The sequence below is a fragment of the Mustela nivalis genome (assembly GCF_964662115.1).
Source record: "Mustela nivalis genome assembly, chromosome: 2".
Classification (NCBI taxonomy): Eukaryota; Metazoa; Chordata; class Mammalia; order Carnivora; family Mustelidae; genus Mustela; species Mustela nivalis.
In genome coordinates this window covers 165,575,413-165,599,680 of record NC_139021.1, presented here as the reverse complement: position 1 = coordinate 165,599,680, position 24,268 = coordinate 165,575,413, and the positions used below count along the sequence as shown (strand labels likewise).

At 38.7% G+C, this 24,268-nt stretch overlaps 1 protein-coding gene and 1 long non-coding RNA gene across 12 annotated transcripts in view; one reads left to right on the top strand and one right to left on the bottom strand.

Annotated features, from left to right (window-relative positions):
* The window catches only part of LOC309858802 (uncharacterized protein), a 44,414-nt gene extending 38,193 nt beyond the window's left edge, over positions 1-6,221 (bottom strand). For 10 of the 11 annotated variants that reach the window (XR_014308337.1, XR_014308338.1, XR_014308339.1 and 7 more), the window contains exons 1-2: positions 6,167-6,221; positions 4,932-5,166 (exon numbers count right to left, since the gene is read on the bottom strand). The gene's annotated coding sequence lies outside the window, so the exon portion shown is untranslated. The other variant, XR_014308341.1, reaches the window with a different exon arrangement.
* Positions 6,222-6,349: 128 nt separating this feature from the next.
* Positions 6,350-23,715, top strand: LOC309858803. The gene is made up of 4 exons (XR_014308342.1): positions 6,350-6,516; positions 17,699-17,744; positions 22,435-22,457; positions 23,503-23,715. It is a non-coding gene; the product is annotated as an uncharacterized lncRNA (long non-coding RNA).
* The last annotated feature ends 553 nt before the right edge of the window (positions 23,716-24,268 follow it).

Genomic DNA, 24,268 nt, shown 5'->3' with positions numbered 1-24,268 from the left:
AAAAAAAGAAAGAAAGAAAAGACGTTATAAACCATAATGTAATATATAAAATATAAAGGATTCTAAAATTTCCATTTTCTCCTTAAGGCAAAGGTCACGAGCTGTAGTCTTTAAAGGACCAGTTAAGTAGTTCTATCAGCTATGAAGCTATTGGCTCTCCACTTCTAACACAGGCCTCTTTTTTTTTCCTTTTTTTTTTTTTCTGTTTCTTAATTCTTTATTACTGTGGAGTTAAGAAAGCTATTTCTTTTTTTTCCCCTAAAAAAATATATTTTTTAATTTCTTCTCAGCATAACAATATTCATTGTTTTTTGCACCACACCCAGTACTCCATGCAATCCGCGCCCTCTCTAATACCCAACACCTGGTTCCCCCAACCTCCCACCCCCCGGCCCCTTCAAAACCCTCAGATTGTATTTCAGAGTCCATAGTCTCTCATGGTTCACCTCCCTTTCCAATTTCCGTTAACACAGGCCTCTTTATATTATTTTTTACGTCAGCTTCTGCAAACCTCCTGGCTTAGCAAACTACTAGAAGCTGCCTCCAGAGGGCGCTGGAGAGAGCCTAGGGGCTAGAGGAGGGACGAAGAACTTGCTCCTTGCAGTCCTGCTAGGATTTCAGTGCCTGCGTTTGTTCTGTTTCTACTTTGCATTTCTTTGTCTATCACTGTGGGCATCACATTTTACCACCCCCATAAAAGCAGTCCTTTCCAGAACGAGCAGTTCATCCTCGTGTGCCAACTGTCCAGCCTTCACAGATTAAGCTTTATTGTGCCTTTTCCAAGACCTACACCGCAACCAGTGTCCTTTTCTGCAAAAGCCCAGGGTGCCCCTCAGGGTTCCTTCTCGGGGGCTTATTTTGCTCTTGAGGGGCTCTCCCAAGACCTGTGCATTTTAATAGGTACAATCACTTGCCTGTTTTTCTCCGAACCCCTGAGGCAGCAGCAATGGCTTCCTGCAGCTAGCTGCGTGGGTTCCCTCGCCTCACTGGCTCCTGACTAATACAGAAGCAGAAACGAAGCGGACTTGGGATAATTGTTTTTCTTACACATTTACTCTCGATTTGCATAGTAAACATATAATAGTCTCCACTTCTACAGATTTATGTGTTCTCGTTCCTCTCTTCCTTTTTCTTTTTATTGAAGCATGTAATGCTCTTGCACTGGTTTAATTTACACGTGTCTGCTAAACGTGTGTGTCCAATGAATATTTCACTTTTCCATTAATGTTATTGGAAAAATTTGAGGACCATTACAACAAAAAAAAGGCAACTTTCGCTGGAACGCAGTATTGAGGAGAAATAGGGAGTGATGGGGACAGTGACAAAACAGGGAGGACATACTGAAGTGGAGAATTGATTTGTTTGCCAATGATTACAAGGGAGGCATGTGAGCTCAGCACCACTAGATCCTCCAATGCTTCGCGAGACAACAGAAATCCAGAGTTTGGTGTTCTCAATGTAATGCTCACAACTTACGGAAAAGAACATTAAATATTGCGCTGGCTAACACTGGATGGCACAAACAATAGCCATCCGTGGGACGGAGCTGGTCTAGGAGATGTCAAAGTTGCTTTCCGGCAACCGCTACTGTTTCTGTAAGCCAAATTTTCATGCATATACTCATACTCTTGGAAAATTACTTTGCAACGGAAGGAGAACATACCCCCTGCAGCCATGAAGAAAAGCCCAGTTATTAATGGAAGTCTTTGACCACATAATCATGATTTTAGAAAGTCCTATCAAGAAGTAAGTGCTCTTTATTACTGAAACAATTTAGGAAAAAGTTGATGTTGAAAGGTTTTGAGGAATAGAGGCTCACTTGGAAAGAAAATCCTCTAAATTACCTTTTAAAACCACTTGAATATAATTGACATTTCTATCCAAAATAGAAACCTCAATATAGTAATAGCAAGTTCCAGACCCATGAATGGTATTAGCAGTTCTTTGTACAGAACAACTGCTGTTCACTAGGGGAACTCTGAAAAGTTTTGGAAAATGTTGATTGTGGGTTATCATCTTTCAGTAGCATATGATTTTGGAACTTTTTAATGGTAGATAATTGGGCCAAATTTGTAGTTTGAGATATTCTTGCACATTTTGGTGGACTGAACATAGTATTTACAGTGGGAAGATTCCAGTTTTAGTTTACAATCAGTTAATTTGCCAATGAATCATTCATTTAATGGGATTAGCTGTTTGTTGATTAAGAAGCTGTGAAGAAAGATTGTCTACTTTCTTTTCACTTTCGCTCAACCCGTTTAAATTACCTTTATCCTTCCTATCTTATCCTATTTCCAGCCGCCAGAGTGTTACTGAATTTTCACTTCCCACCTACCTAGATAACATTTTTGAAGACTTTATTTTTTTTAGAGCAGTTTTAGGCTCATGGCAAAAAGTATAGAAATCTCCCAGAGACTGATGAATATATGTTGACATGTGATCATAACCCATAACCCAAAGTCCATAGTTTATAGTTGACTCTTGGTATTGTATATCCTGTGGGTTTAGATATATGTACAATGACATATAACCATCATTACAGCATCATACAGAGTATTTTCACTGCCCTAAAATATCCTCTGTACTCTACCTAGTCATCTCCCCCCTTCACTCTAACCCCCTGGCATCTACTGATCTTTCTACTATCTCCATAGTTTTGCTTGGGAGCTCATTTCTTTGTAGCGCTGAAAAATATTCTATTGTCTGAATGTGTCCCAGTATTATTTATCCATTCACCTACTGAAGGGCATCTCAGTTGCTTCCAAGCTTGGGCAATTATGAATAGAGCTGCTATAAATATCCATGTGCAGGTTTTTGTACTGACACAAGTTTTCCACTACTTTGGGTAAAATACCAATGAGTGTGATTACTGAATCATAGAATACTACATTCAGTTTTGTAAGAAATGCCCAAACTCTTTCCCAAACCGTCTGAACCATTTGGAATTCCCCCCAACCATGAGTGAGAGTTCCTATTGATCTATATCCTTGCCCAGTATTTGATGTTGTTGCTATTCTGGATTTTGGGCATTCTAATATGTATGCCATGAAACCTCCTTGTTTTACTTACTTTTATTTCCCCCATGACCTATGCCTTGAGGAGAAGCAACCTGATAGGCTTTGTTTTGTTTTGGTTTGGTTTGGTTTTTCTGGGCCATTTTTGTGTATATCTTCTTTGAGGAAGAGTCTGTTAAGATCTTTGGCTCATTTTTTAATCTGGTTGTTTGTTTCCTTATTGTTGAGTTTTAAAAGTTCTTTACTTATTTTGTCTAACAGTCTTTGTCAGATAAGTCTTTTGAAAATAATTTCTCCTAGTCTGTGGTGTATTTTCTTATTCTCTTTATTCTCTTCTGGGGAACAGATTTGTTTTTGTTTTTTTTTTCATGGATCATGCCTTTAGTGTCATACCTAGAAAGTTATCACTCTACCCAAGATCATCCATATTTTCTTCTATGCATTATATTCTAGGACTTTAATAATTTTGCATTTTATATTTTTGTCTGTGTCTCATTTTGATTTAATTTTTATGAGGAATGTGAGGTCTGTATCCAGGTTCTTGCGGTTTTTTTTTTGCATGTCAGACATCCATTTCTTTTCAGAACCATTTTGTTGAAAAGACTTTGTTTGCAGGGCACTGGGTGGCTCAGTGGGTTAAGCCTTTGTCTTCGGCTCAGGTCATGATCTCAGGGTTCTGGGATTGGGTCCTGCATCACATCAGGTTCTCTGCTCAGCAGGGAGCCTGCTCCCACCCGCCTCCACCACCGCCTGTCTCTCCGCCTACTTTTGATCTCTCTCTCTCTCTCTCTCTCTCTGTCAAGTAAATAAATAAAATCTTAAAAAAAAAAAAAGACTTTGTTTGCTCTGTCATTTTGTCTTTGTCCCTTTGTCAAAGATCTGTTGAGTATATTTGGGTCTATTCTGGACTCCCAATTCTGTTGAATTATTTCATTTGTGTGTCACAAACAGGACATTATAACTTCATAGTTAAGTCTTGACATCAGGTCGTGTCAGCCCTTCAACATTTTCTTCTCCTTTAATATTGGGTTGTCTAGTTTGCTTCTTTTAAACTTTTAAATATTCTCCTATTGATTTCTTTTTTAAAATGTTTTGTTTTTCTTCTTCCCCTGTTAAGCTGTTTGTATAGCTGCCCTCCATGATTCCATAGTTTTTCTTCTAAGAATACTTCAAGTGAGACTCTCCTACTACCTCTCCTTAACTTATTAACTATTGTATATGCAAGGTTTAATATTCAGCCCTTTTCATTCTTTCCCCATATCCTCATCCTGAGCAATTTTATCTACACTCTTTGCTTGAATTATAGTTTATGTTATGATAGATCCTATGGTGCAGATTTGGTTCCAACCTCTTTCTTGATTTCACACAAACCATACCACATGATTTTTGAGCCTCCCCAGCTGGCTTTAAAGGACTCCCCATCCCAACATTACCACAACAGATGATTTATCTTTCCCCCTCTTTTCCATCAGCTTCTATCATCTCTCTTGGAATTAAAACCATTAAGCCTGGGCATTCACTCTCTCGCTTATCTCTCAAGCCAATGAGTCAGGACACCTCCTCTTTTCTTGCCGTGTAGGATTTTTAAAGTCTCTTTAACTTCTCCTCATTTTCACAACAGCTATCCTCTCAGTCAAGAACCTAAATTCCTCTTATCTGTGCTTCTACTACAAGCTGTGAAAAAACCATTCGGGTACTTGTCATGCCATAAATCAACTCATCGTCCACTTCTGGACAGAAATTTTACCACAGCACAATTACAATCTACTTTTCTGCCTAAAAACACACACATTAGCTTAGTTTTTATAAGTACTTTGTCCTCTGGCCGTGATTGACTCTGCAGCTTTCTTTCTGTGTTCCCCTTGGGCCCTTTACCCCTGTGTCCATATAGGATCATTTTCTTTTCATCGAACTTACCTTGATCTTGATCTTGATCTTTGCAGGCCATTCTCAACCTCTTTCCTTTTGTTATGTATTCAGTATTCTTGTCTAACCATCTTTCCTTTTATTCAGTGTTGAATTTATCTATTTGCTTGCTGGTGTCTCTAGTTAGACAAAGGAAGCTATAAAGACCATGACCTACATATCAAATCCGATTAGTTAGTAGATGTATGAAGCTCTGCGTTGACAAGATTTCTGAAGGTTGGTTGAACTAAGGAAAAAATGACATGATTGATATTATTGTCTGCTCCAGAGAAGATACCAACTGACACATGTTTGTATTCCTTGCGCTAGAAGGCATCACATTTATCTAAATATTATTGAATATTATTGGATCATATTTATCTGAGCACCTGTTATATGTAAGGCATTATGTTAAGACCAATTTGTCTATAATTTTACTCTTCTAACCATTGTTTGTGGAACAGAATCCTTAAATGAGGAGAAATAAACTGCTAAGTTGTATTTTTATATAAGGACACATAGTACATGGCAAAGGCAGGATTAACCTTATGTCCTCTGACTCAAATACCTGCATGTGTTTGAGAAACCCATGCTACACCCAATGTTCATTAAAGTCAATAGATTGGTGGAAGGATTTGATATACTCCTGGTCCTGTGCCAGATATTGTTAGAATAAGGATACAAAAGAAGATCTTGCCCTTGCCGCCTTTGAGTCCACATGAATGTGACAGAGAATATGGAGTAGCTGACAGAAGAATTAAGACTGACATTATTCTGCATCTCTACTTGTTTGGGAAAAGCAAATGAGAGAAAGAAAGAAGAGTCATTTTATAATTGCAAGGCTATAATGGTGGTAGTGTAAATGGAGATGCTATGAAATCTCCCATGGGGAGTCACGTACTCATTAAGATGAATTTTATTCTTTTTTAGAAAAACAGACTACCTTTTGTCCATTAGGTGTTGCTATTTTAGGCATCCTTTAGCTATCTTGAGGGAAGTTAGAATGGATGATGCCCTTATTATTGGAGCTACAATTAGGTGGTGAGAATCTCCCCTTTCTCAAGAACAAAAGGCCGTATAAAGTACTGGAAAGAACCTTGATTCCATCCATGCATGGAAATTTTCATCCTACCACTTAGTAATTTTATAATTTTTTGTAAGTAACATATTTGTTCTACATCATCCATAAAATGAGGATAAGACCTACTTAACGGGATTTTGTGCTAATGAAGTGAAATAATGCTTACAAAACTCTTGATATGAGGGAGGTGGTATGCAGTGGGAAGTGTGATGGTGACAGCCATGATGCCTATGGTGTTAATGACAACAATGACAATGGGATGATGATGACATCACAGGGGACTTTGGTTCTGATGCAGAGCCAGGATCTCCCAGCTCTGTATTCCAGATCTAGCACCTGAGTCCTGATTAGTCTCTCCAAGCTTAGTCCGCTTCCATTTTCTCTAGGAGTTACCTTCTGCTGTGTATTCACATACTCAGCGGTAACAACCATACTTTGAATTTTATAATATTTGACAGTTCAGATATTTTCTGATTAATTAATGTTACAGAACATACTTGAAAGAAATCCTGGCATGTAAGACGTCCTATATAAATGTTAGCTGTTATTAGTATTAATGTTATCAATATTTGCTAGTGCATTTAATGATTATATCAATATACTGGGGAGTAGAGGGGCACCTGGGTGGCTCAGTGGGTTAGTCATCTGCCTTTGGCTCAGGTCATGATCTCAGGGTCCTGGGATTGAGCCCCACATCAGGCTTTCTGCTCAGCAGGGAGCCTGCTTCCCTCTCTTTCTGCCTGCCTCTCTGTCTACTTGTGTTCTCTCTCTGGCATATATATATATATATATATATATATATCTCACACTGGGAAGTAAAAAGAGGATTTTTAAATTCCCAGTAAAGAGACTAAGATACCAAATCTCTTAAGAGTCTGGTGATTGCCAGCATTTTGCTCTGTGCTCAAGGGCCAGTGACTTAAGATGACTTCTCCCAGCACCTGTGCATGGCTGCTCACACAGTACGTTCTTAGTCAATATTGTTAAATCCTTATGTAATTGATTTATAGAAGCCATAGGAAAACATTGGTTCAGAAGCCTATTTAGGTCTAAGTCAAGGTCTAAGTCAAAAATAACCTCCATATTAATTTCAAAAATAAGAATTAAAGAATTAAAACTTGACTCAAACATTTATATGCAAATAAAACAAAAAACTAAATATTCATACTATATAAACTGCACAAAAGATTTGCTTCAAGTCACAAGATCTTGTGTATCCACCAATCCTTCAAATATCCTCCATTGACTAATTTACTTGCTTTTGTTACCTTTAAGAAAACTCTGAAAAGGGCTGATAATTAATACTGTACTTAGAGAGTTGGACAAAAGAAGTAAAGGCCCAAGCCCTTGATGGGGGCAAAAATGACTAGGAGATGTTCCTTTGTGAATACCTCTTAAGATAAAGTTCACTTACTGAGCAGAGCTTGGCTCTTCCTCTTTATAGAATGTAGGACAAGAGGCATAGACCTGGAAACTAGCAATCACAACAACTACTTGTTATAGAAACATATTTAACTGAAGTAAAAAAAAAAAAAAAAAAAAAGTAACTTGATCCAAGTGTTGAGGGAGCACTTGAATTTCTCAACAAGTGACAGATCTGAGACAGACTTCACATTAGCTGAGATGGCATCGGAAGAGGTTCTCTGCTGCACAAATAATTCAAAGTCCAATATTTTGTACAACAATGTTCATCACTCAGTATGTAGTCAGAAGTATTTCATGCAAAGATGGTGGTTACACTGAAAGTTTAAAAAAAAAAAGGTGAATAGTGGTAAATAAGGTAAAATGGGTGTAGGGAAGTCGATATTAAGTAACTCAACCTTATTACCAATAATATTTCCCAAACATCTTTATATGTCTGTTACTAAAGGCATAGATCATTTTTATTTAGTTCATATTCATTTCTTTTTTTAAAAGATTTTATTTATTTGACAGAGAGATCACAAGTAGGCAGAGAGGCAGGCTGAGAGAGAGGGAGGGGGAAGCAGGCTCCCTGCTAAGTAGAGAGCCCGATGTAGGGCTCCATCCCAGGACCTTGAGATCATGATCTGAGCCAAAGGCAGAGGCTTAACCGACCGAGCCACCCAGGTGCCTGAGTTCATATTCATTTTGAAGTAAATGTACACTAATTATTTCTTTATGAATATTCAAGGTATGACCACTTTTCTTTTTAAATCAAATCTATAGGAAACTTATAACTCTACTTACACTTATATTTTAAGTACCTGTTTAATTTTCTCCCAAGAAACTATAATCTTTCTAAGGACAAAAGCTGTGTCTGTCTCGTTCACTTATTCCCTAGGACATAGTATGTTGCTCAATAAAATTTTATTTAATAAATGTGGATGCATCCTGTGCAAATACACAGAAAACGCAGTAAGGAATGTAAGAGGGTTGCAAGTGGTTTTTCTATAACTGTAGTAAAGAATTCCTGTTGTAGAATTGGGGGGGGGCAGAGATTGAATTTTAATTCTCTCCCTAATACAATCAACAAAAGGTTTACTTTAAACCTAGTCTATGTTACATACTGTAACTACAAAGATAGAGAAGACCTATTGGCTCACCAGGGAGGTTATGGGATTGCAGGGTTCATAATATGAAGAATTTTTTTTTTCTCCTCATCATAAAAACTACAAGATATATCTGAGGTATTTTAAGTAGGAACCATAAATCTTTGAATCAGTTTTTTGGGTGTTTTGTTTTTGTTTTTGTTTTCAAAAGGAAATAAAGAGATACGACCTTAAGGGGCAGAAATTCAGGTGTGTGTTGCAATTGTCCAGGCAGAAATGATGAGTGCTTCCACTCCATTAGTTGTGTGGAGACCGAGGAGAGGCTGGATGGGTGGCTGAGATTAGGAGGAAGTGACATGGTGGCAGCTGTGAGAGGAGATTCAGGAGGAAGAAGACTGATTAAAATCAGTCTGAAGGGTTGCACCTGGGTGGCAGTCTGTTGACCTCTAATTCTTGGTTTTGACTGAGGTCACAATCTCATGATCATGAGATCGAGGTCCACATTGGTCCCTGTGCTCAGCGGGGAGGCTGCTTGAGATTCTCTCTCCCTCTCCCCCACTAAAATAAATAAATAAATATTTAAAATAAAAACAGTTTGAAGGTAGAATCAGCTGTCCTCTGTGACTGATTTGATGTGAAGAAGAGCTAAGATGGAGTATGATTCTCAGTTTAATGGCCAGCATCACTAAGTGGGTAGAACTAGCATATATGGGGAAGTAAGCTAGAAGACAATGCAACCTGTTGTAGGATAGGGATGGGCTGTTAGAACACACGGAGTTGAAGGTAACTGGAAGCCTTCTAGGTGAAGGGGCTAGTAGGCAGTTGAGTGAGTACACCAGTCTCTAGGGAGAGAGCTCTGGGCTAAAGGTGGGACTTCCACGTGAAGAGTATATGAGTAAACATTGATTCTAAAGATCCTATCTCTAGCCCTTCCTTTATATAATCATTGTAAATCACTCAAGGAATCTAAGTAGATGAGAAGTAAAGAGAATCCACAATAGCTTTTAGAGAACAATAGCATTTAAGCTGGAAAGAGAAGAGCAGGAGAAGGAAGCACATTTGGAAGTCATGGTCAGGGTAGTGCCAAAGGTAATAGATGAGAATGATTTAGAAGAGTCCACTGAAGTATTGTTCAGGAAGGAGGGGTAATTCAACACTCAAGTGACAAAGCTCCCATAACTGATGGGATTTGCAATAAGGAAGTCCTCCATAGCCGTAATTAGAGCAATGCCGGGGACTGAGCTGATTGCTTTACATGGACAATTGTGCTTAATTTATACACAGCTGATGAGGCAGGTAATATAATCCTAATTTTACAGATGACAAAACAGTAGCTTAACTAACTGACTCAGAGCCATACAACAAGTCAGATTCACACCTAGGAAAGCTGATGCTGAAAACTGCTCTCTGAGTAATTAAGCTCCACTGTGCCACCCACTGACACATCTAATTATTTTCAATTCAGCACTTGCCAGTTCAGGATTATGTGGGGGGTTTTGTCCTCCAATGCTTCATAAACACAAATAATAATTCTCCATTGTTATTCTGAGGCATCCTTAGGACTGAGACATACCATATACTTCTATGTGTTCCCTCAGTTTTCAGACCCAAACCAGGTATATACCCATATGTGTCCTATCAATAAACAATACTGAAGAAAAATGAGCATTTAAGGTGTTATTATAAAGGCAGACCAGCCAGACTGTCCTCCAATGACACAAATAACAGATCGAAAGAGCAACGTAACTATTGACTATGCTCCTTGCTTCTAAGCACAGATCATTATACTTCTCTAATGATTTATGTGTGAAATTTCCAAGGTGATGAGAATAGCCACACACCGACCTTAATACAACCATAATGGGTTAATAATACGTCTTCCATTCTAAATGCATGAAAAAGCAGGCCACGAGAATTACACAAAAGAGGTCTAACTCGCATCTCTGGTGGGCAGTTTCTTTGAGTTTAGAGTCCGGAACAAACTATTGAGGAAAGAGAATACTTTCCATCTTCCAGCTAATAAGTAAATCACCAGTTGTTTTGTATTTTAGAACATCTGAACAGTATCTCAGAGCTCTGGAAAGGCTTTATTCGCTAGTTCCATTGGCACACAAGCCATGGTCTTAATTGTGTACATAATCTCTTAAATAAGCAATGCCATGGACTTTGCACCCTTCTGAAAAAGTGGGCACTATAGATGTCTTTTGCATGGAACCAGCTGCCCTGGTTCAATTAGAGGAAAAATAAATCTTCCCATTTTGATGACAGCGCATGCCACCGACTAGGCAATATAGCCGGCTTTGAGAAAATGGAATCTTGTATTCTTTGACAGTGTAATTATTACTCTCTGTCAGCTTATTCTACTTTTTCATAAAAATCACTTAATACTTCACAAAGATATTACTTTTGCCATCAAATATCACTTTGGGAACTGTTAATAATTTAGGAACTTCTATATTAAAAATGGCTAATTCCGTAAATGCATGAGATGCCATAACCTGAGAATCCCCCTATCCTGAAAGTTCTGTTTTAATAGTCTGCTCCCAATTTAGGACATGAGAGAGAGCCAGGCGGGGGCAGGGGGCTGCATTGAGGATCTACTTGTTGTACCCGAGTTTTTGCATCCGAGAGACCACCAAGGACCCAACACCGATGCAATCACACAAGGGTTTATTCGACAAGCTTAAGCTTGGGCCCAACACAGTGGAGTAGGGACTTGGACCCCGAGCTTAGTTAAGGCAGGGGTATTTATGGGTTCCTGTTACTAAAGCAGGGTTGGGGGGGTCTCTGGAACTAAAGCAGGGTGGGGGAAAGTTCAGCCCTTGGGCACTGGGGTCTGAGATGGCTGCCAAAGCTAAGATGGCTGTACTTATGCTAAGGCTAAACCTGGGGTGGGATGGCCTTATTTTTTCTCGGCCTCCACACTATTCTTTGGTATTTGGAACCCAGAGAGTCAAATGATTCAATGGCAAAGAATTTAGGAAAGTATTGCAAATACTTTTAAAAGAGTTTTATACTCTAACAACAGACTTATGTTATTATGATTATTTTTTAAACTTAAGCCTAAGCCTTGTTTTTACAGACTTTTCTGATTGAGCTCAAGTATTCTGACAATAGGAAACTCCTAATCATTTTAGTTGACTTTTTAAATGTATTTACAGAAAGTAAAACTTGCTCTTTCTGATGCAAACCAATGTGAATTTCTACCAACACATTCAATCTGTTGTTCACCACCACAATTAAAATACAGAGCCATTGTGTCACACCCCAAATTCCTTTGTTTTATCTCTTTATATAATCAACCACTCTCTCCTTCCCAAGTCCCTGACAACCACTGATCTATTTTCTGTTCTTACAGCTTTGCTTTCCGCTGTTGTATAAGTGGAATTATGTAGTGTGCAACCTTTTGCATCTGGATTCTTTCACTTAGAATAACTCACTTGAGATTCTTCTATGGTATGTGTCATAGTTTATTATTTGATGGCTACTATTCCATTGTATTGAATAGTAGCTTGTTAATCCTGAGAAAATGCATATGTAATGTTACCCTGGCAATGATAATAGTGACATGTGGCATGTAGATGCTTATTGTGGATTGGGCATTGCTGTAGATCTGTCCACACACTACCTCATTAAATTTTGCCATCCGAGGAAATAGGCAATATCACTATTCCACTTTATTGAAGGAAAAGTAGGAAAGGCTATATGACATAGTCACCTTCCCAGAACTATACCATTTGTAAATGTCACAGTCTGTATTAGCAACTGGGCAGCCTGACTTCAGACCTACCATTAAAATCACCATCACAGACTGCTTCCCAGTAATAGTGACCAAAGCTAAGCATTTGCCCTTGGGCCATGGAAAGTATTTCCTCACTTCATATTCACACAAATAAGGGTGGGTTAAGGAAAATGAGGCTTAGGGAGATGATGTAATAGGCACCAAATCACCATGATAATAACACCTAATTTTCAAACAAATTGTGAAAACTGAGTCTTAGTACCTTTTAAGAGTATTTAGTTTTGATGAGATTCTGGGTTTCAATTTCAATTTTTTTGTTTGTTTGTTTGTTTCCTCCTGTGACATTGAATTTTCAGTTCACATCAACATGCACAGAGCCTTTTGCAATTGGAATACCTTCTTGGGCCTTGGTACAAATCATCTCCCAGCCTTTAAGATTAGATAATAAAATGTATTTAGTACAAAAGAGACCTAGTCTCTATATTGATTTATTTTTGCCTGTGGAGGAATGAAGGGATGAAAAAATTCATCTTGAATCAAACTACATGAAGTTGACATGTAGAAAATATTCTTAGATTCATTTTAACTTCAGGTTGTTCCTCAAGAGGTTAAATTTTTATTCTAGAATAAAGATAAAAATAAAATTTGATGCTAGATTGCATATGTTATCACCTTATCATACACACTGTAGACTGGGAAGCAATAACCTCCAGCAGAGATGAGTAAAGGGAAGGTATGATTTTATTTTGCAATTGTATTTTTAGTAATAGTACAATACTCAGCTCACCTCTGTAAGAAAAAGGGCTTGAAGTACTTAATTTATTTTAATTAACACTTACTGTACTAAGGACATAAATAGTAAACTGATTTTATTAAGGGATAGAATAGGAGGAAAATTTGAGATCTTAGGGTTGAAGTCATGCCTTGCTGGTAGTAGTGTTTCAGGGTAGAAACAGATTTACTAAATGTTAGAATCAGAAACAACACCCAGAAAAAACTCTGGTCTGACATTTCAGCAAAAATGTATTCTTTCACACCATAGTAGTCCTTGGATTATTGATTTCCTGAATAAGTTTCCATAAAAGAAACATATCCTGAATACTCTTTCCTACCTTCCTTTCTGGATTCATTACAGGATGTAATTGTGGAGTAGCGTGGAATGTGTGCACATCCTTTTCCTAACAACCTTAAACATTCTGGTCAACTCTCAAATGATTCCTAGTTAGATATTTGGACAGCTATCATTATGAGCCCTAGATGCTTTTGGGGCATTATAGAAACTATGCCACAAAACGGAAGATTTGTTCAGAGGTAGAACAAGGACAGGACCAGTCTTGATATGGGGCAGGATTATGGCATTGTTCTTAGGTCTTCATACTGGTGGGAACTGATGAGGGAACAGAAGGCAAGCTGAGGACAAAGCAGAAGCTGACACCCTGAAACTACCTCCCCCCATGGGATATATGTGACATTCCTCAGGCATTCCTGGCTGCCCTAAAGGAAAAACAAATAGTTAACTTGTAGAGATCACAATCCTGCAATATCTGAGTCTCCCTCAGTTTACAAATGTCCTAGTGATTGACAAGGAAGAGGCTTTCTCACCAATAGCTTAACTTCCAAAGACCCATAACTCTGTTCCTGAAGCCCTAACATAATCCTCCCCTCCATAAAATTGAGAGAGACTGAGGCAGAGGGAAATGTAAATAAAGTTAAATTTCTTCTAAACCTAAAGCTCATTGATAAGCATATGTGACAGCAGGAATGTGACATTGCTCCATGAAGTTCCCAACTATTTCACTGTTAATGCCTCACTAAAAGGAAAATCAGCCTTAGCTTGACAATGGCAAGGCCTCTGTCTGGTATCTTGTCGGTCCTCTTTAGCAGATGAAAGTTCTTCCAAATCCTCCCCTTTCTTTACCTCTCCCAGCCCCATAATATATAATCAGCCACCCCTCACAGTCCCCGGGCAGCTCTTTCTGCCCAAGGGTCCTGTCCCCATGCTTTGATAAACCACCATTTTGCACCAAGACATCTCAAGAATTCTTTCTTGGTCGTCGGCTCTGGACTCCACCCCACTAAACCTCACTTATATTCTAAAACTTCATCAGGAATTATCAGCTATGTGCAAATTTCAGCTCAATATAAGGGTGACTTTTTTTCAGATAAAGGAGCTCCTTTTGGAAAGCTCCAATTATCTTGAAGGCAGTGAATTGAGAAGATTCCTGAATCCTGTGGGTGAAATGAAGTACAAAGCAAGGCCTCATCCAGTACCAAGAAACTAGCTAGGAAAGTAGCTTAAAGTTTTTAAAAATAGCTTTATTGAAATATAACTGACATATAAGAAGCTGCACATATTTAAAATATATCATTTGATAAATTTATTTTGCCATTAAGCGTGCAGTTCAGAAGTGTTAAGTATGTGATACTATTGTACAACAGATCTCTAGAACTTTTTCATCTTGCAAAACTGGAACCCTGTACCCATTAACAACCCTCCGTTTTCCCCCACCATTCTATTTTCTGTTTCTATGAATTTGACTACTTTAAATCCTGCATGTAAGTGGAATCTTAACATATTTGTGTTTTTGTATCTGGCTTATTTCACTTAAGGTAATGTGCTAGGGATAAACCCATGTTGGAGCATATGACAGGATGACAGGATCTCCTTCCTTGTTGAGACTGAATAATATTCCTGTGTGTGCACGTGTGTGTGTGTGTGTGTGTGTGTGTGTGTTCTGTTTATCCATACACCCACTGATGGACACTTCAGTGGTTTCTATATCTTGCCTATTATGAATAATGCTTCTATGAATATTGGTAGGAAATATCTCATTCATATCCTGCTTTCAAATCTTTGGGACATATACACAGAAGTGAGATTTCTGGAGCATATAGTAATTTTAGTCTTAAGTTTTGAGGAACTGCCATACAGTTTCTATAGTGGTAGCCCCATTTTGTATTTCCACCAACAGTGCTCCTGGGTTCCAAATTCTCCACATGCTCACTGATACTTAATATGTTCTATTTTTTGGTTGTAGTAGTGATCGTAATGGTTTTGAGTTATAAATTTATAACTGGACAATTTATGAACTGAAAACCGTACAATTTTCCAAGTTCAGATTATTTTCCTTCTGTGACTATTTATACACCTGATCTTATACACATCCACTTTACCTCTTCTATTTTTCTAACACATTAATTAGAAAAATACATATCCTAAAAATAGGGTTTTTAATATTATATGTGATTTAATATTATATAGGATTATATGTGATATAATATAGATCAATATGGTATATAGAGAGATGGGGATATAAATACAGATGATCATATGTCATGCACGATTATATGTGATTGAGTCCTTATGTATAATAAGATATAGCAGAGATAGGCTAACTTCCTTGGCACATTTCCCTATATAGCTGCCTTTCACTTCATTTGCGATCACTTCCCAAATAACTCCTTCCCTGGAGTCCTTGTCTCAGGGTCTGCTTCTAAGGGAACCAAACTAACACAAGTACCTAGTCATTCCTAATTATTCAGCAATATTATTTATTTAAAGTTTAAATTAGAAAGAATATATCTGATGGACCTGGCACAGTTCTTGGCAATTAGATTCTGTTCATTATACTCATCATAAGGTGTGACGAATGATTCATAATCCTTTATCACTCCCCACCACCATTTCTTCTCCTGGAGGAAGAATGATAACCCTGGAGAGAGCCTTATGCAATCAGAGGTTGAGCATCTCAGACCTGAGCGAGACCCACAGCAGCACAAGGACAATTTTTTCCATGTCTATTAGCAAATATAAGGGCTATGTTTGACAGTCTCATTTTTCCCTCTGCATTTACTCTTCTAATCATCAGAAGATGAACAGTGGTGAAAAATAAGGGTAATAGAAATTGGAAATAATTCTGTGTGGGTTTAGAGTGTTTGACCTGCTGAGGCTGACTCCTGGAGAGAATTGTGTCGAGGGTGGATTTTTCTGTTGGTTTGGATGGAATGTAGGCTCCTAGAAAGGTTGGAACCACATTTTCTTCTTTTTCTTTTCTGAGATCCAACACAGTACTTGGCATATATGCATGAGTAGCAGTTTTAAAATCTAGCATCAAATCTATAAACTGTTTATTTCAGTGACTTAGGGCAGCAGCTGGCAGAATTGATTTTGCTCTGTGCTAGGCACCATGTCAAATACATTATAAACTCATGTAATCTCATAAAAAATCTCTCTTTTATATGTGGCTACAAAACAAACCATCCCAAATTAAGTTGCTTAAAACAAAAACAACTCCATATCTAAAACTGGTCATCAGAGGGCACTGCTCTGGGTATATGCAAAGTCACCTGGAATGACCTTGATTTTAGCAGGTGTCTCTCTGTCTCTTTTCCAATCTCTCCACCTCTCTGTTTCTTTTAGTATCACATAGCCTGTTAATCTCCACTATTTGCCAGCTGATTGCCCTATTGTTATTGACAATGCCCTAGGGCATAAATTGCCACTTCATCTAGGACAGCTACATTTGAGTCCTTCACCTCAGCAGTTTTTGAGACTAATCTCCTGGGTTTGTTCTGACCTGGGGGCAGTCTCTGCTTCTTTGTTTCTGGGCTCTCTGCTCTTAAGGACTACCTCCATCCCTGGGGAAATTCTAACAGCCACTGATGCAGAGCTGGGGACTCAGAATCAGGGTTCTGCTCTTCCAGTAGGTAAATCCCTACTTTATGAGAAGGGAGCTGGGTAGGGACAGTCGCTTTTGGTCTTCCAGGCTTGTCACTCCTGTATGGAACCTGTGCCCTATGAGTGAGCTGCAGAAAAACAATTGGGTCCCTATTCTTAGCCGGCTTTGCCCCAAAGTGGAGCCTCTGTTCTATTTGTGGGAGGGGGGAGAAACATACTTTTGGCCACACTTACTGGAACTTGAGCCTCTCTGCAGGTGAGGGTGAAGGGGGATTAGAAATGATTGCTCCTCTTCCAGAAAAAGGAGGAAAAAAAAGGCCAAAATCATGCCTCATGTCCCACAACAATGTCTTTGTGCTCGGGTACTTAACAGTGAGCTGAACTGTCATTGCTACAACTGCTACTACTCTGGACCCTGAAAGTGGCTCTTTCTGTTGCAGCTGCCCTCCCTAAAATGGACTGTAAACTTCTCTTTTCTTCCTGATTTTTGCCTCTCTAGATTTAGAACCAAAGTTGAGTGTGGGTGCCGCTGATGAACAGAATCTCAGTCACATCCCGTAACCTCACTATAAGAGAAGTTGAAGGAGTAATCATCTCCTCCCTATACTGCAAAGCGAAATTTGCCTTCTGTTAATATTTAGAATCTGCAAGTTCCTCGTAAATAGTAGATAAGGAGAACAAATGCTTGGTGTTGAATTAATGAATAATAGAGCTGAGAATAGTTGCTAAGGGAGGTTATACTTACTGATTAATGTGGATTTCCCTCAGGTTTCCCTCAAGGATGAAGAGTAGGATTATACCGTCCACATACTTTGTAAGTTACCAATGAGGAGAGTGACCTGTTGCAAACTTTCCATGAGTCTTTGTTGAATACCCTCTCTGTGTCAGGCATTGTGCTATGTGATGGGATTCAATGGTGAGGACAAACAGACATGTGCTTGGATTGATGGAGTTTATACTCTATTACAAGAGAAGCATGTTAATTTAAAAAATGTAAATGTGTATGTATCTCGTAAGTACAAGAATGTGCAACAGTATATGACCCAGGCATAGTATTCAGAGAAAGCTTATCTGAGAGGGAATGGCTGAATGAGGATCTGAAGGATAAAGAGAAAATAACTTGATAAGAAAGGAGATAAGGATGGCAAGTAAAAAGTATCCCTCACAGCAGAGGGAAAATACTTGCAAAGGTCATAATGAGGCTGGAGCAAGGTCCCTCTGAAATACTGAAAAGGAGCAGTTATGGGATACTAGAAAAGATTTTGTGCAATTTCATAGTGCAAATAGATACAGAGATAAAACAATACTGAAACTTAGAGAGCTTATTAAGGATACGCACTTTTATCCAAACAACTCTAGAAAGTCATTATGGGAAGTCATTGAGGGGTTTCCAGGAGGTTTTCAGATAAAGGGGCTTGGATGCAGCCAGTCCATCATTTTAGGAAGTTCTGTACTAGTATTACTGCTCCTTAGCTCACTCCTGAAAATTGTTCTGGGAGTTCCAAATCCTTTTCCTTTACAAGCTGAACTTTATTCTTCTTCTGATAATCACATCTGCATTTTGAGAAGGAAACTCTAGTCCCAGTGACGAGAACAGATTAGAGGGGACATGAGGACACCAGCTGGAGGAGGCTGTCAGACTAGCTTTGGTAAGGGAGGATGGTGGCTTCACCTGGAGCTGTAGCAATGAAGACAGAAACAAAGATCTCTGTCCTAAGCTGAAGCCAATGGTGATGTAGGATGAGCAGCTGGTGAAGGACAACAGACACCGACTCTGTGTTCACTGAAACCAAGTTAATGCTGTGAAAAAGGCAGTAGTGAGAGTTCAACCAGATCATAATTTTCCCCAAATTCATTATCTGCTGCTGCTGATTTTAAATGAAATATATTTAGGTTCTCATTATTCTTCTTTAGGGAAACTCAATGTCTAGTTGATTCTGTAAAATTCTTAATAACGTCTTTACGTTTCTCTACTTGAAAAGTCCTCCTCTTTTAAATAGTCCAGGTAAAACAATTATTTACTATGGATCATATTTTTCAAATCCACAATCATCTCATTAAATATCACTAACTTTAACATGTCCAAAATCTAAGATCTATACAAGTAATATATTTGTTTTCATAAATATAATAATTTCCTCTGAATTATTTAAGGTGTAGGAGAGAAATTTATGTGAGCCAAAAAATTCTGGTCTTTAGTTTTAGAGGACATCTCCTCTGGTACAGGTCAGATAGAACTGATCTGTCAACAAGAAGTAAGGCAGCATTGATTAAGTGCCTTGTTTCCTGTGGAGTATTAATATATGTGAACATCTATGTATGTCTTTAATTTGTGCATGTGGCATGTATGAGAGATAAAGAGTGTGTGCATAGAAAATGTGGCTTGTCATAAAAGAAATGTTTCACCAACAGGTAGCCTAAGGTTGAGTAATTACCCATGGGAGTCTCAGTGGCCAGGAGATATAATGAGTCTTTGTCTTTGTGGTATGAATTCTTTCATGGTATGACCCCCATACCCCCATAATATCCCTCTTTGGTCTTTAGCTCAATACCTGAAATGCCTTTATGTTAAGGAAATCCTCCTTAGAGAGGACTTGCAGGAAATTTGGATCAGCTCTTAGATGTTTGAGATCGTAGCAATCAGATCTTCTGCTTTTGTCAATTGTGGGGAATAAATCATAGGAGCCATGGGAGCTTTGAGGGATGACATATCAAAATCATAAATTTGGGGTCCATGGTTATTCCAGGAACTACAGTGGACAGGTATAGGGTACTGGACACTTGTTAGTGAATAATGATTGTGAGAACCAAAGGTTACCAAAACGTAACCAAAAGCAAACTTAGTTAATTTCTCAAAATTGCTGGGGCAAGCCCTGCCTGATATCTTGAGTTTTTTAAAGGTCTATCAAAGCTCACCTTTTTAGAAACAAATGTGTGTTCTTCAGAGGACAGTGCTTCTCACAGTATGGTCTCCAGACCATCAGCATAAACATCACCATGGAACAACATTCACCACACACATTCAGAAGTGAAATATACTCTACCAAATATTTGGGGGGAAATTGGAAAAGAGTTCTGAGTGCATAGTCAGTCAGCTATCTTTGAAAGCTCTGTACTTCTATGTCTGTTCCTCATCCCCTCCTTCCAGAACCATCCTGGGCATTCTAAATGTTTTTCCTTTATAAGCTGAGAATTACTCTCACCTGATATCAGGCACTCAGTCTCACTTTCTACACATAACAATATGTGATCCTAACAAAAATGATCCAATTAGTCTCCTAACAAGAGAGAAGCTGATGCTTGTTGTCAAGGTAAGCAATTTAGTATGCTTCATCCCACTCTCCTACTTCCTTTCCTGGACTGAATGCTACCTGAGAGCCAGGATTGGGTCTGCCTTACCCACTCCTGTATCCCAACAGTATGTCTGGCACATAATTCTAGGAACAAATTATTGAACAAATGCCAAGTTAGTGACTAAATTGGGGGGATATCATCCACCTAGGGAAGTGACTAAACTCTTTGGCTTTATGATATTCTTAGTCAATAAACTCATGGGTTGGTCAGGCCTCCAGGGAGATCATTCAAGGTAATGAGGAGGAAGAAAAGACAATGTGCCTGTAAAACAGAAATTGGTGATCAGCTAGTGGGGAGTAATATGTGTACTGGGAAAATGTGAGATCCAAGAGCAGACAAGTACAAACTGGTTGCAGATGCCTGTGTCAGAAGACTGAAGGCCAAGGACTTTGGGCCCATACCTGCCAGTGCAGAAGAATGACATGATATCAACTTTGGCTAATTCTTATGAAGTACCTCCTACCTACCAGACATTTTCATAGACCTAATTTATACCTGCCAACTACCTTGTGGGTGGGAACTTAGCTTTTCTGAGCTTTAGTTCCCTTATGTTTGAAACACAGCTATGTAATTTTCCCAAGGTCAGGGAGCAAGTGAAAGACAGACCTGAGATCCATCCTACAGTTCCTCACTCCAAGGCCACTGCCCTTTAAAGAAAGATTAATCAGTCAGTAATAAGTGAAGAGGCACAACTTTCAGGAAAAAAAAGTTACTGGTCTTAAGGTGGCCCTCTCTTTTCTAACAGGTGGGAGGAATTGATGTGAGGGGTGGGGTGGATAGGTGTGAAACTCTCAGGTTAAGACTGCACATAGCAAGGCACCTGGGTGGCTCAGTGGGTTAAGCCGCTGCCTTCGGCTCAGGTCATGATCTCAGAGTCCTGGGATCGAGTTCCGCATCAGGCTCTCTGCTCAGCAGGGAGCCTGCTTCCCTCTCTCTCTCTCTCTACCTGCCTCTCTGTCTACTTGTGATCTCTCTCTGTCAAATTAAAAAAAAAAAAGACTGCACATAGCAAATGCTCGAAAATGTTCAGGTTCCCAGTTGACTATGAATTAGCTGAGTAAAAAGCAGCCTGTGATTCTTTGTAAACTCATAGAGTGTCTCCCTTCTCTGGACTGTGAATTGTGTCTCTGAGAAATCACAGCAGGACAGGCGAGGTGGGAAATGAATGTTTTCTCCCTGAATGTGAGCCTATGCTGTCTTGTCACTTCAGTCAGTCCCTAATGATTCTCTTGTGTGAGTTTATACCCATGTGAGGCATCTTGATTTCCTGCATGGTTTCTAACCAACATGTGGTCCCAGAGTATAATTTTGACCTCAGGGAAGGGTGAGGTAGAAAAACAAAGAGAAAAAGGAGGAAGGAAATAAGGTGGCTGGCCACTGTTCAGTGACCTGATTCATGTGTTTATACAGACACACAGTATAGATACACCGCTAGTGGTCAGACATTTCTGTGGGACTCTGTGTAGGCCCCACAGTAGTGATGATTAGAGAACAATGTTGGGGGCCTCATCAGGTCAGGCTGCCATTTTTTAAAAATTTGAGTATCGTTGATACACAATGTTACATTAGTTTCAAGTGTACAACATAGTGATTCAACAAGCTTTTACAGTATGCTATGCTTATCACACGTGTAGTCACCATCTGTCACCATACAATGCTATTACAATACTATTGACTACATTCTTTATGCTGTGCCTTTTATTCCCACGACTTCGTCATTCTGTAGCTGGAAGCCTGTATCTCCCTCTCTTTCATCCATTGTGCCCATCTGCCAACCCCCTCCCCTCTGGCAACCATCATTTTGTTTTCGGTACTTACAAATCTGATTCTACTTTTTCTTTGCTTATTCATTTTTTTAGACTCCACATATGAAAGAAACCATGGTATTTGTCTTTCCCAGTCTGATTTCTTTCACTTTGCATATAATACTCTCTAGAGGTCCATCCATGTTGTCGCAAATAGCGTGATCCAGGCCTTTTTACGGCTGTGTGATATTCTTGTCCGTGTGTGTGTGTGTGTATCGCATCTTTCTTATCCATTCTTCTATTGATGGACACATAGGTTGTTTCCATATTTAGGCTATTGTAAATAATGCTGCAGCAAACATAAAGGTACATATTTATTTTTTAAATTAGTATTTTTTTTTTTAGGCTGCCATTTTGATTCAAAGAAGGTAAGAACCACTCAGAGGATGTCTCCAGATGTCCTCTTTGTCTGGATAGTTTCTAATCAAGCGTAACTTCTGTTGACAATTCCATGATGATTCTTTCTTTCAGTATTCCTAGAGGCACTGCATACTCATAGTTTCTTGTTTACATGGAATATATCACTCTGTCAGCTAAATCTCTCTGCTGGAGATGAGAAATGGCCCTTGCCACTGTTTTAGATGGGTGCTAAGAATGGCGAATATTAGCTTCTATTTGAGTTTCAAGGATAGATTTGGGATATTCATAAAAGCAGTGGAAATAATTATATTCACATTATTAGTTCTAGATGTGTTTCTCATTTACCAATACATTTTTATGATCCAGGCACTAGGCTAAACTATCTTTACTTATTATCGTTAATCCTTACCACACACTTATATGTAAATGTTAGGTTTTCCTGTTTTTCAGTAAAAGAAACTGAGAATTAGAGAACTGAGTTGATTTGTCTAAGATACCTAAGTTCATACATGGTAAAATTGGGATTCCAACACCAGTTTATATGTCTGAAATTTTAATACTTCCTACTGCACCACTGCACAATGAAATTTCAATCAACAAAAATTCAGAGGTTGATTCACAGTGAGGCTTTGTTTGAAATCAGGAAAAATTGGATGTATTCTGTGTGTCCTGTTTCCAGATCATACAATGTTGTGGGGTATTTTTTTTTCCCCATAATTGTCATGCCTGATTATTCATAGAAAAAGTCACATAGAGAAAAACATTATATAGTATTTCTATCATATGAGTTAAGAAAATTATAGTCAGGTTTTTTCTTTCATATTTTACTCTTTAACCATGGAGTACTAAAAGGTGTGTCTATCCTCAGAAGGATAGTTTACTTCTCAAAGAGGTGACAGATTTGCAAAGGAACCCAAGTGACTAGAAACTGGATAATCTTGGCGCTAATATAGAGGCCAAGAGTATATGTGTATATATATACACACATATGTATATGTATAGAGATAAAATGGTGTCATTCCAAAGATCAGAGCATTCCTTCTTACATATCAGTGGAAGAGGAGATCTGGAGAGTGGCTACAAGATGCAACAAAATGGAAATGACCATGGCTTCAGGAGACCAGTGATTTAGCCCTAAATTTTCCCCTACCTCCCAGAGGCGAGAGAGGTTTCTTCTCTTTGGGTCTCCCAGAATCACATAAAGGAAGAATAGCTTAATTTACATTTATATCTATTTAAATTTCAGACAAAATTTCTGGCAAAATTAAATCCTTATTTGAAAAAGACTAAGCATGGGGCACCTGGGTGGCTCAGTCGGTTAAGTGCCTGCCTTTGGCTCAGGTCATGATACTGGGGTCCTGGGATGGAGCGGTGTGTGGGGCTCTCTGCTCAGTGAGCAACCTGTTGCTCCTTCTCCTCTGCCCCTCCCCTGCACAACGGCACTGCGCACGCGCTCTCTCTCTAGCTTATTCTCTCTCTCTCAACTAAATAAAATCTTTTAAAAATAAGAAAAGAAAAAGACTAAGTATAAATACATATAAAAATAAATAAAAATCCAAATCCTCTGAGAATTCTTTATTTGTAGGAATTATCAGCTCCTACAGGAACTATGGAAACAAAATTAACTTTTAGCAAGGGAAGGAATATCAGTCGTACCCTCAGCTCTGAAATAGGATGAGCTATTCCAGGCAGTAAATTTTTAAATGACTAGTTAATATAGTAGCCTGACTACTACAGAGTTCAAATTGTTTTAATAAACTTTACCTTGAACACTAGAATATTAATAAATTGAAGATAAGAGATACTAAGTTGAAACCTA